Below are 13972 nucleotides of genomic sequence, written 5' to 3' on the forward strand. Positions count from 1 at the left end.
TTTGACCCCTAAAGAATGCATGGGGTGGAACCCACTCCCATGGGGAAAATTTCTGAATCCGCTCATGTATACATGTGGTAGTGCTCGTTCTAACGGTAGCTCCGTCAGCATAATTATTATGATACAAAATTTGACTGTTTTTCCTTGAAAATTTTCTAACACAACACTAGTTTCCTGAATTATTGGTAGATTATTTTTCTACATTTCTGTCACGATTTAGTTACCTCGAATCGAATAAGAAAAGAGCATCTTACATCGAAATTTCAAGAACGATACCAACTATTGTAAGTCACCGTTTCCTATTAGCATAAAAATAAGACGTCACGATCAATGCCGATATTATCTACCCACTTAAGATATTTTAATCACTGGATCTTGGATCCTATGATATTACAAATTTAATAATTAGTAGAGAAAGAGTCGATATAAGAGTCAGGCCTGACTCAAGAATTATCCAATAACGTTCCAAATATAAAAATAACATGCATGTGTATTTGTTACTTATAAAGTAGTTGTGGTGAATATTTTACGAATGAAACTTTGGTATAACATAGATAGTGACGATACCTTCATATGGCACCTCTCCCCCATGTCTCTTTTATGTCACTAGTTAAGCCAAATGCATTAAATGCCTAGTTTGCACGAGATCTGGATTGAAATTACTCACAATATTTGTTGAACCGAGAGATCTAACGCGTATATGTAAAGTGTTATTTTTCATTACATAAATAACATTTACTTTTAAAATAGAAAATTATAAGCGCACATTGTATTGTTGTACATGAAAAATTAAAGGCTTTTACTCTTTAGGGTGGTGGATACTGAAAACGGAACCCAAAATAATTTTTTAGTTACAAAGATAGTACTGAAGTATCGAGTGAGAATTTACCTTCATATATAGACGGCTGTCAAATGTTTATTTCATTTCATATAAGAAAGGTCTTAAAAGGAAGAAATCTCGTTCCCTTTGTGCTTAGGTTCAATATGAAACACCACTATAAACGATCTATAAATTTATAAGTCAGAAGTAAACAAAAAGGTTGAGAGCTTTCCATTTGAAGTTTAAATATCCCCTGTAGAGAATGCATTTCTCTGTGAACGGCATTTTCAATAGCTTTGCTTGTTATAGAAAAATTATAATCAAAAGCAAAAACAGCTGTATGAACTAAATAAATTCACAATTCAATCAAGATAAGTATACATACTTAATGAATTATAATTCATGTTTGAGCCCCCTGCATCTAAATCCGCAGTCTTCTGCACAAACATATTATCAACACAAGTTGGGTATACCAAGGAAATAGAATTCATGGACATAATCAAAATTTCAAACACTTAGTAGACATATATGTAGACAGATGAAATTAAGCGTAAAGTCAGTTTAATTGTAGTAGTTGAAATCCATACATACATCCATTATAGGTATGTAGTCTGTTTTATTCGCACTTTGTACAAGGTATTCAAAATAAACATTCGAAACTTCAACAATCACAAACAACTGCCGAACATGTTCAATTTTCACATTGCTATTTTCCATTATATCTCCACATCTATTTTTTCTTGGCTGTTGTGCTGGGTTTGTGATCATGTTTTGTCTCCGTCTTGGTTTCCTGTTTAGGTGCCGTCACCGTACTTCCTGTTGCACCACTTTTCTGTGCATTCTCTGCAGCCTGTTTTTGTGCCTCTTTTTCCTCTTGTCCAGCACCAGCCAACATTTTAACAAACTCTACAATGACGTTGCATCTCTTTGTTATTGTTGCATATTGAAATTATTACCAAAATCTGTATTCTTTTATTTACCTATCCCTGAATCGTCATTTCAAACACATTTAACTTATATTCACTAATAAGTTACATAATCTCTGTATCACTGTCTAACAAAATCTCAAAACGATTATATTGATTTATCAACCCCAAAAAAATCAGTGTTTCACCAAACACACAAATATTTCACAGGTGAGCTTACCGTCATAATCAATGTCTCCATCCCCGTCCATATCCGCTTCCTGGATCATCTCGTCCACCTCATCGTCTGATAATTTATCCCCCATCGTCGTCATGATGTGTCGTAAGTACGCTGAACTTATAGACCCTGTCCCTTCTTTGTCGAACACTTTGAAAGCCTCTCGTATTTCTTGCTCAGAGTCAACGGCATTCATCTTTTTTGCCATCATCAGGAGAAACTCCTGAAAGTCGATTTCTCCATTTCCTGAAATATTCATGGATATATCCATAAAACTTGGAAAAGTTGAATTCATTCTGTCTTCTTTGACAATATATATTATCCCTAAATTATAGACGAACACAGAATTCACTCATCTGCTGTCGTTAGAAATACCGTCCCCTGGACACTTAGTGGCAAAAAAGAAGTTCATGCCCAAATACCAGACAACCGCGACAGACGTCAGACATCTTTAATCAAAGACATCATCCACAGACAGAGAAGATGCGTGTAGTTCACACTCATTATGTCAATGGTTCGTCGAGGCCTAGATTCTTAAATGTTGAACAATGTAGATCTCTGTCATCTAGCTTGAGGTGCATCTACCAGTATCAGTTGGCTTATGGTGAGGATCTTATTCGTTTAATAGCAACCACATTCAAAGTTTTAAAATAGTTTCTAATTATTAACTTTTATTCTGGGCGAAGCTAAACGAGAACGATTTCTCAGATCATTTCACATAGAATACAAATGCTGATGTTGGACACTTGGCTCTAGAAATGCCATAATCATTCACTAATTTCACCTACCATCAATGTCGACTTCCTCTATGAGCTCTGTGAGCTCTTGGTCCGAGGGATTTTGACCCAGGGACCTCATCACCGTTCCTAGCTCATCGTTTGATATCGTCCCCGATCCATCTTTGTCGAACAGTCGGAACGCCTCTTTAAATTCTACAGGAAGAAGAAAAATAAATGATATTGAAAATGTTTCTTAGATATTTGTATTAGAGTTGATTTATGCATGCTTATTTCGAACTGGTAATTTCGACAGAAACAATGTAGGTAATTTAAGAAATGAGAAATTCAACAAGACTAGGGTATTGAAAATTCCTTGTCCAGATGAAATATGTAAAAAGATCTAACCAAATCCAAATCTGATTATCACGATTTCGTATATTTAAAGCATGTACAATTAAACGAGTAATTCACTCGACGATAGTAGTACAGTGTTTTTTTTTAAACGTCACAAACAAACAATGTCATAAACAAACAATTTTACAAACGAAGAAACTATAAACGAACAATCGCACAAAAAAATTCACAAACAAGCAATCTCACAAACGATGAACAGTACAATTATATGATTTTATACTTTAATGTTCCTGAAAGCGTATTACATGTACATTAGAAAGCAATGTATATGTAAATATACTTTAAATTGTGAAAACTTGATTAGGAAAAAATCGAAACATTACCAACAAGACCTTTTTCTAAGTTATCGGAAATGTTACAAGTTTGCCTGTAGTCGATTTGTTCTTTGTACATATATTTACAATAGTTGTGTGCTCCAGATTGGTTTATGAGACTACATGGAGGTAATCGTTCTTTGTTTTAGATATCATAAATCTGGTGATCTAGTGCTTACAGGGCTCTTACTGCCCGGGTTCAATTCCCGATCCCGACACCGAGTCAACACTTAGGCGTTTGTTATAGCCTACGCCAATTCTAGTGCTCGGCTTTACCAGTGGTAGTTGGTTGGCTGTATATTGTTTAACATCCGACTCGAGATTCTTTCACTCATATGAAGACGTCACCATTGCCGGTGAGGCTGCAAAATTTTGTCCTATGTTCGGCGTGTACGGTCTTTAAGAAGGGAAGGGCCTTTATCATGCCACACTTGCTGTGATACAGGGCCTTGGTTTTGCAGTCTCCTCGGAAGGACCACCCCATTTACATGTAGTTGTCTCTTACGACAAGCAAGGGGTACCTATTCTAACTTTCCGCGGAAAAATCACAGATCTGTCGGATATGGCCTTAAAAATTGAGTTCTAGTTTGTGCAGTTTAAGCGCCCTGCATTGGTCAAAATTTGTGGCACTTGGAGTAAACTATTGATGATTCTATATGAGTAAAATAAAAATGGAACGTAAAACAACACACTTATCAACATGACTTGGTTATAATGTATGTTTGATCTTCAAAAATGCTATTTCACAATTTACGACAAATTAGAATGGCTACTTATGCACAACACTATGTTTTAAATGACTAAAGGTATTATCAAATACATATACACTATCACATATTCTTTTTCTTATGTCTCTATTCCATTCTTAAACTGTTATTGTAACACGAATGGCATAAATTGATAGTCGACAACAAGTATGATTTGAGAAATGCAGACACGGTGATAGTATCTTATTATGAAATATCTCACAACTGATACTCTAGATTTAAACCATCTGACAACTGATCCTCTACATCTGAATAGAGTGATAAGATATAGGGTTTACGGCGGGTGTGACCGGTCGACAGAGGATGCTTACTCCTCCTAGGCATCTGATCCCACCTCAGGTATATCTAGAGGTCCGTGTTTGCCCAACTCTTAGTTTTGTATTACTTGTAAGAGTTATAAGATTGATCACTGTTCGTTATTTTCACTTTTTAGCAGGGGAGTCAACACCAATTGGCATGTCATTAGAAAAATAAAGCCGTGAAGAAATAACATCTTCATATTAGAGTGCAGAAATTTTGTATACGTTATGCAAGGATATCCACAAATACTGGCAATTAATCTACTAAAGTCAAGGAAAGTGCGAGCTTTTGTTTCCCTCTGTGTTGCACTGATCATAGTGAACCTTTTGTACTTTTGTATGTCGATCTGATCCATACTTATCGCGAATACATTTACCGTAAGCTTATCATGAATGTATTTATAAAACATTAAGACCATTCAATTATGGTCTTTTCTCCTTGTCTGCCAACTTCACTATACAATGTTAAATCTGTTTCATTGCATTAGAAGAATTCTTTAAACACATAGCCATATAATCACGTATGAATTTTACACAATAGATATACACTACCTTCAATTTGCTCCTCAGTAAGATTTTCCAAAATCTCAGTATCTTCGGCGTTCTGAGAAAAAGAATTTGGATTTTATTTATCTGTTTCTTTGATTGTATTAGTATCTATAAGAATCAGTCACCACAGTTTTGTTTTACACAAGTATGTAAGAATATAGAATATGTATCCTCGTTCTAAAATAGTTTGGGCGAAACTTGATTATGGCATAAACACTTTGTTTAAAGGCCGTATTTGTTATTCAGTATAGATATAGTTGTAAGCATATTGATACGTGTATAGTGTACAGTATCTAATTTAACGGGGAAAAAACATAGTTTGTCTTCTCTTCGTGGTATCCCCTCATATTTTCTTTTACTAGTGGCGATAGAATATCATTCATATCATTTTATGCATCGTTAATATTAATTAGATGAATTTCTATTGATTACTATCAATACCTGAAGTATAGTATTACTAAATTGATATCTTACAAAAATGGGTAACCCATATATAACTCAAAGAGTACAAATTAGAACCCTAGGGGGATTATTAGAGAGTAAGAGAGAGAAATTTCTAGTATGAGAGAGTAAGAGAGAAAGCGGTATCGAATCTACACCTGGACGAATGCTTACGGCCATACTGCCCACGGGTAGAAATCTAATCAACATGCAAAGAGCCATGCATCAGCAGTAAACGATAGATATTCGTATGAATATTATACTGAAAAGAATTATTGAATATCTATCAGAAACCACCTACCAACTTTATCGTTAAACTAAATGGCACACAATAAAAAAGAAATAGTCATTGAAGTACCGACATAGACAATGTAAAGATGACGTTCTATAAACACTGCTTAATTTTAACCTAATTGCAAAATAAAGAGATTTCTATTTCAAACAACTTCGGCAAAATTTGCAGTTTCATTGTCATAACTACTGATACTGCATGGACTTCCAAAGTAGCAAGTCTTTCAAATAGTTGTCCTTAACATTTTCAGATATGAAGCTCTCTTACCGCTACATCGGGATCTTCCATTTGCAGGAGAAGAGTGAAAAACCAAGAATGACGAGGAATTACACATATAAAAACATGATTATGATTGAGTGGTATTCCTCATCGTCACTTGCATTTTTGTATGCATAGTACACTTAAAGGTGCTTTCTTTTCCTTAACAAACATACATTGATATGTTGTACAAAGAAATGGTTTTAAGCTGTTGAGTTAAATGAATTTTACTTGTGAAAAAAAAAATCCATTCCTTTTAATCAATAATGAAAGATGTGTTTACCGTGCCCGCCGCGTGAATGGTTGTACATGAGCCGTTTCACAAGTATAGATTTTTAGAGAATAATAGACAATATACATGTATACAAACCATGTTTGGTGAATTATCCACAAGAGTAATTGCATTAAAGATGGTTTCCGGACATTAAGTCATGTTTACATATGGAGAATAGTTGGGTCTTAGTATGTACTAATTCGACGAATTTTAAATTTTGGTCAGACTACCAGCAAACAATGCATGACGCGTTAGGATAGAATACAAGCATTAGGGAGTTGACCTCTTTTGAAATCAGGATCAATATTAAACCGTACAGAGTCTATTGTCCTCCATGCCAAATAGATATTTAAACATTACTAATTAATTAAGTATAGAAACTTTAGCGTGTGTAACGCGATACCTCTAGTTGGGTTTCAACATCCTCGTATTTCTGTCGAAATGATTTCCCCAAGACGATAAATTTATTTACCAAAATTGTGGCAGAAAATTTGAAAAATGTCACATGGATTCTGCATTCAATTTCCTTCGGTGAGCAATGCAATCGTTACAAATGATTAGATATAGAGACAGAGTGCCCTCTGTTCTATTTAGAGGGCCCCATGTGCACTGATCAGTAATAATACTCTGACTAACAAAATGGTATCATCTTTAAAGTTACGTGATATGAAAAGCTAATTCAAAATACCCCACTCCTAAGTCTGAGAAATTTTGATATTATCATAAACCAAACATTGTATTATAAAATGAGGAAATACTATTTTCTGATACTGTGTTACATTACAAAAAATCAACAAAATAACTAATAATATGATAGTAAACTTTTATTAAAGTCATTTCAGAGTAATGATCAAAGGTTAGATCACATAAAGAACCAACAAGTAGAGTAGTCATATTTCACCTTTCCTTTTATTTTTTTGTTTTTTGTTTTTTTGTTTATTCCGGTATCAGGTCGGCCTTTCCTTTGACAAGAATCAACGTTCTTGTTGATGTTACAGTAATTTTAAAACAATCTTCACTAAATTACAAGCATTTCTTGAGAAAGTTAGCTCCTGAGCTTTTGTATCAGAACTGCGCAAGATACTACAACTAAGTATCTACTGGTTCAATACTAATCCCATTGGTGCAAACATATTACACATCTATACTGAACCCTATCTAGTTGAAAAAATTGTGTCACTTCAAATTTTGATAGGGTTTTACAGGGACTATATTTTGTAGCGGAAGGATTGGTTAATCAAAAAGTTCTATTTCTGTGTGATATTACAGTTTCTGTTTCATCCAATATATCTTCTATTTTTATACTCCTATACCTGTATTTCAGTTTTATAACCAGAGATGGGATCAGGTACCTAGGAGCAGTAAGCATCCCCTGTCGACCGGTCACACCAGCCGTGAGCCCTATATCCTGATCAGGTAAACGGAGTTGTCTGTACTCAAAATCAATGTGCAAAGAACGGCCTAACAATCGGTATGAAACATGTCAAACAGCATTTGACCCAATGATAGGTTGTATTGACGAACTAGATCGCTATAACAACCATGGACTTTGCGAATTGCTGACTTCAATCGAAACGGTTAACACCCCTGTACCATCAACTTCTGTGTCAGTAGCTTGCCCAGATTTAAAATCTGACTATACGCAGAACAAGCTCTTGCGTATCGAATCATATATGTTTAAGAACTTTTCAATGTGCAATGTATAAAGGTTTATTAAAGATGTCCGCTCCTGAGATATGTGTAACTACTAAGATATACGTAACTACTTGTGCGGTTTTCATGAATCAAAAGATGAAGATAACGAACACTGATCAATCTCACAATTTTGATAAAGAATACAAAATTAGAAGTAGGGCAAACACAAATTCATGGGCACACCAGATGTAGGACCAGGTGTCTATGAGGAGTGAGCATTCCCTGTCGACCGGTCACATCCGCCGTGAGCCCTATACCTTGACCAGGTAAACGAAGTAATCCGTAGTCAAAATCAGCGCGTAAAAAACGGTCTAACAATTGGTATGAAACACATCAGACACCATTTGACCCAGTGACAGGTTGTATTGAACGGAGTGTGAACTATTTTTTAATTTGTCCAATCTATTTTTTTTTATTTCAATGACGCATTTGAAGGCTTATATTGTAAATATCCTATTGATACAATTGTAAAAAAAAAAAAAATTAGTGCAATGTGCAAAATTGTAATAATTTTTTTCAGCAATGTAAATATGAGTAAAATATAGACGATTTGATAAAATGATTAACTTTTAAATACAAAGTGGCAAACTAGATCGTTATAACGACCATAGAATTTGTGTAATGCTGACTTTAAACGAGACTGCTGAGACCCCTGTAACATCAACAGTACCCTGCCTCGAGTTTTAAAGAAATCATTGTATTTATCATAATTCCATTTCACCTTTTCATAAAAAGCACATATTTAGTAACATGTCAATGTACAGTGCATAAAGCTTCACCAATGATGTTCGCTCTCGAGATACAAGGGCCTACCGAAATATACATGTACGTAACTAATTGCCCAGATCTAATGAATTCCAATGTATTTATCAGAATTCCACTTTAAAACCATAGTTGATTTACGTATTTAAAAGAACAAGAGTTTCGGCTCCTTGACAGGTACACTAAGGAATGTAAATTTCTTAACTCCTTGCTGTATTATTTCAAATATTTACATTTCTAACTATTTTCTCTGTGATAATCCTTTTGAAGCTCCAATTCGTTAATTTCCCCATATGCGCAAATGGATCTGAATTTCTCACTTCCATGCAAACAAATGAACTGTGGAAATGGGCGGAAACTATGGAACATGGATGGCCAAGTGCATTTCAATTTCTATTGGACAGTATTTTTGATACTTCGATTCTATATTTTCATTTTTATTTCAGTTATAGATAATAAGAAATCACTGTCTAGTTTGTTGAATACTGGGATGATTAACTACATTGGAAATTCACATTTTCCACTGTAGTTAATCATCTCACATTCCAAACAAATTATATAGAAATTCCTTAGATAAATAAAGTTTAAGTATGATATAAAATAAACATTGTTTGGCTGATGATTTTTGTTTAATGTGGAGGTTTTTCAAACGACAAAGCTGGAAATTAATACAATTTCTTCTTTCAAGGTTGTACATTAGAGGCAATAAAGAAACATGTTGTTCCTACATTAGTCAACCTTGCCAATGAGACTTTGTTTTGTTTTTACTTGAGGCAGGCTCAACCCAACACCAATAGAAATGAAAATTGTTATTCATTATGTATATGACGCAATAAAAATATACATTGGTATATACAAAATACATAATTTCGGTGAAGGGCAAACAGGCCCCCTGGACATACCAGAAGTAGGATCAGGTGCTTAGGAGATATAACCATCCCTTGTTGACCTGTCACACCCGACGTGACCCCTATATCTTGATCAGGTAAACGGAATAATCCGTAGTCAAAATCAATATGTATAGAACGGCCTAACAATGGGTATGAAACACGCCAGACAGCATTCAGCATAATGTTTGTAATGCGACCATAGGATTTGCGAAATGCTGATTTTCAACGAAACTGCTGAAACCCATGTAACATCAACTTATTTGTCACTAGCCTTCAGCGATGTAAAAACAGAATCTGATCTTGTATCGAATCAGTTGAATGACAGAAACACCAGCAGGTGATAATGGAATACTGCTACTTACATATGAGAAGTTGACGATCGCAATGGAATACTGAAGTCATTCCGTTTGTCATCAAGTTGAGTTGTTAGTTTGCCGTTGACATCTATGTTCAATAAGATATTCAAGTACGAAGCATAAGTGGAAGACTGTGGTGTGTTTTATTTCGAGTTCACTCGAATCGACATATGATAATAAAGAAGCACATTCGTGCCCATAGAATAAATAAAATACAATATATATTTAAATTAGGCATTTCATTTTTGGTTTAGGACTATTCTCGGCGAACATTCCAGTTTGCATACGTCACGTGATCCACTTGCAGCCGCTGATCCGCTCTACTTACATAGTGTACGTCCATGTTAGTCCCTATGTTGGAACCTTGTGCGTAAATTGAAACAAGTAATTCGAGTAGTCATTTAGACTTAACGAGTTCATGACCGACTGAATTTCTGATTGATTGGATCTAATAAACTAGACAAAATAGAACAATATGTTTTCCTCTACATTCCTCCAAGGTGAATTTAACATTTTAATTTTCCAACATCGTCAACTTCCCATATTTATGTAACAATATTCCATCATCATATGGTGTTTATATATCTCAACTGACTCGATACACAAGAGCTTGTTCTGCGTATGATCAGATTTTAAATCGAAACAGGCTACTGACAAACAATATGATGTTACAGGGGTTTCAACAGTCTCGCGTAAGGCAGTGATTGCAAGGCATCACGTAGTTTATTCATGTAGTATCTAAAAAAAAAAAAAAGAAGAAGACTATTTTCGTTTCCGATTCCGGAATACGTCAAGCGCTTAAGCATCAGTAATAATGACAGACGATGGAAACAAATCCTTGTCAACTCTAACCAGACACAGCCTAGGGTAAAGTGAAAATATGTTTAGAAATATACAAATAAAATACAATACAAATGAAAAAATCCTTTATGTTTTAATTATCTATTAAATAAGTCATTAGGCCCTAAGTCTCTATGATACATATACCCCTCCCCCCTCCTGTTAATTTTCAGTCTTACAGCACGTAAATGTAATTCACAAACCACTAGGCCTATTAATATCACAATATATAATGCTATGAATTCCATAACTTGTAGACATATATGGTGTTAGTGCACATAAATGTAAAATGCTACTATGTAACGTGGATGTTAAGAGAAATCAAAAAGTGTGTATTCTGAAAAGCAACACTTACCGTTAATATCATTTTCTCAATTAGTTCAGTTATTTCTTATAATATAAAAAAAGACAGTTTTGTTGTTGTTTTTATAATCGCTTGGTTTGAAAGGAGAGAAAAAATAAAGACGTTGCATGTATCGACAACAAAATCATAGATTCATTAATTTTCAATGACCCAAGCAATCACTACCTTAAAGTCAGCATTTTGCAAACTCTATGGTCGTTATGATGATGTAGTTTGCCCATATAACCTATCATTGGGTCAAATGCTGTCTGACGTGTTTCATATCGATTGTTAGGTCGTTCTTGTCACACAGATTTTGACTACGTATTACTCTGTTTACCTAATCAAGACATAGGTCTCACGGCAGTGGGCCGGTCGATAGGGGATGCTTACTGCTCCTAGACACCAGATTCTACCTCTGCTATATCCAGGGGTCCGTATTTGCTCAACTTTTTATTTTGCATTCCTTATAGAAGTTTTGAGATTGGTCATTGTTGGTTATCTTTGCCTGTCATCGGACCAAAAATAAATTGGGTATTTCTAAATTGATATCAATGTCTTACGATGACCGCTTAGATTAGATATCATGCTTGTAGCCGATTTTGATGTTTCAAATAAATCAATCATATGATAAATAAAGCCTCTCGTCTCTTCTTACTTTCGACTAGGTCTTGTACTCCAGTTGTATACAAAGATAACCGATGAGGTATCATTTCGTAGGTCCTGGTAGCCGCTTTCGATGTTTTGAATTACGTATTCATATGATAATAGAATTATTGATATGTTCTTGGTAAATATCATGCTTTAGCTATCATTCTCAGGTAGCTACATGTAAATCATCGTATTGACCTTAGAAATGTCAATATTTGTGTAATGTTTAAATACATGTAATTCCTATAAAGAACAAAAGGAAAGAAATCAATGACGATCTGAAAAATATGTTTACTTCATATCTTCATACCTACAACGCATGCATACAGACAATGGTCATATCTTAACTTTAAAGGGTTGTCCCTCTTTAAATACTGAGTAAATCTTTAGGTAACACCACATTCTTGAATTACTAAGATTAAATTGGCCAGTGATGTGTTAAAGTATTTACTTGTAAATGATATTACAGGGTAATTAATGTACCGGTATTCAATGAACATATTTTGTATAAAGACATTTCGGATTTAAAACAGATAACATCAACGAAAAGCATATTTTTTCATCTACCAATATGTCAAGACTCCTCACCGAATAAAACATTATAAATTTCATTTACACAATGTCAGAGGTTTTTCGAACGTATCTTTTGCTATTTTGCCAACATCATTTGAACAAATTCTGCAAAAGAAAAAAGTATAGCATTTGATCATAATATTGATAAAGTTTAATTCGACATATGCGCGTCAGATTTGTTTTATGCTAGAATTAAAATCGATGTATACTACTTCTGCCCGATAAACTGTGCCCAAAGTTCGTACCTTCATAATTTATATTTCCATCGCCGTTTACATCTGCTTCTCGGATCATTTCATCAACTTCTTCATCTGTCAATTTTTCTCCGAGACTAGTCATAACGTGACGTAACTCAGCAGCACTGATTTGACCATTTCCGTCTTTGTCAAACACCTTAAAAGCTTCTCGCATTTCTTCATCCGAGTCCTCGTCCTTCATTTTCTTTGACATCATTGTTAAGAATTCCGGAAAGTCTATCGTACCATTGCCTGATGAGAGAATAATCTTTTTATTTCATAACAATGGTTTGAATTCCATCATTCATGGAATTGCAATCATTATTTTAATGATAAACCTTTTGTTGTTGCTTTTTTTCCTTCATTATGTGTTACATATATTTCCTGAATACATTGGGGTTTTTTTCATTATAACTTATCATATTGAAAAATATTTATACGAGGAATGAAAATATTGTTTATATTATGGAGTATATATGAACAATGGAAACATGTGGATAATGTCTGTACAATCGCCATCTTCCATCTTCCAAACTACCGTTGGTTTTATACCCAGGATAAATAGTCTTACACATTTTTTCCTCGATTAAAATGCAACCTAAATATGTTTATCAAGATGTAAATATTAGATTATACACATGATCATTTCAAAACTATTACCATCAGCGTCCACTTCGTTGACCATGTCTTGTAGTTCGGCTTCAGTAGGGTTTTGACCTAAAGATCGCATTACAGTGCCCAATTCTTTGGAGCTGATCGTTCCGTCTCCATCTTTATCAAACAAACTAAAAGCTTCCTTGAATTCTACAATTTAAAGACATCATTGCTGCATGTTTGTTTTTACGAATAAGAATCATTTGTCGAAGTAAGATTTACTTTAGAATTTGATTTACTTTAAAAGTAATTTCTAGCACCATAATTTTTCCGTTGTTGAAATGCTTTCTTCGAAAATGTTGGTTGTCTGTTGCCAAAGGCATAGTGGCGCAGTGTTAAAATGGAGTCATACTGTTTTCTATAGCATTCAATGTTGACAAACTGGTTAAAAAACTTTTCACGTTCTTTACTTTCAAGGTTGATTCATGTGATACATCTTTGGATTTATCGCATTCTGTTATTACAGGTATACACTCGGAATGCATACATTTCTGGACTTTATCATAACAGAATTGACATTAAGAACAATGCACATGACCTCACTTATCAGAATATGTATGCATCAACTTTGGCTATCGGCATTCATTTTCATGAACTTTGAATAAGTAGTTGTAAAGTTTTCTGGGAAACACAAACCTGCGATCTGCTCTTCTGTGAGTTGTGCCTCCTAAGACATAAACAT

At 34.4% G+C, this 13972-nt stretch overlaps 1 pseudogene; it reads right to left on the reverse strand.

Moving 5' to 3' along the window:
- Nucleotides 1-998: 998 nt before the first annotated feature.
- Nucleotides 999-13972, reverse strand: LOC125651291 (uncharacterized; annotated as a pseudogene).

The sequence above is a fragment of the Ostrea edulis genome, chromosome 5 (assembly GCF_947568905.1).
Source record: "Ostrea edulis chromosome 5, xbOstEdul1.1, whole genome shotgun sequence".
Lineage (NCBI taxonomy): Eukaryota > Metazoa > Mollusca > Bivalvia > Ostreida > Ostreidae > Ostrea > Ostrea edulis.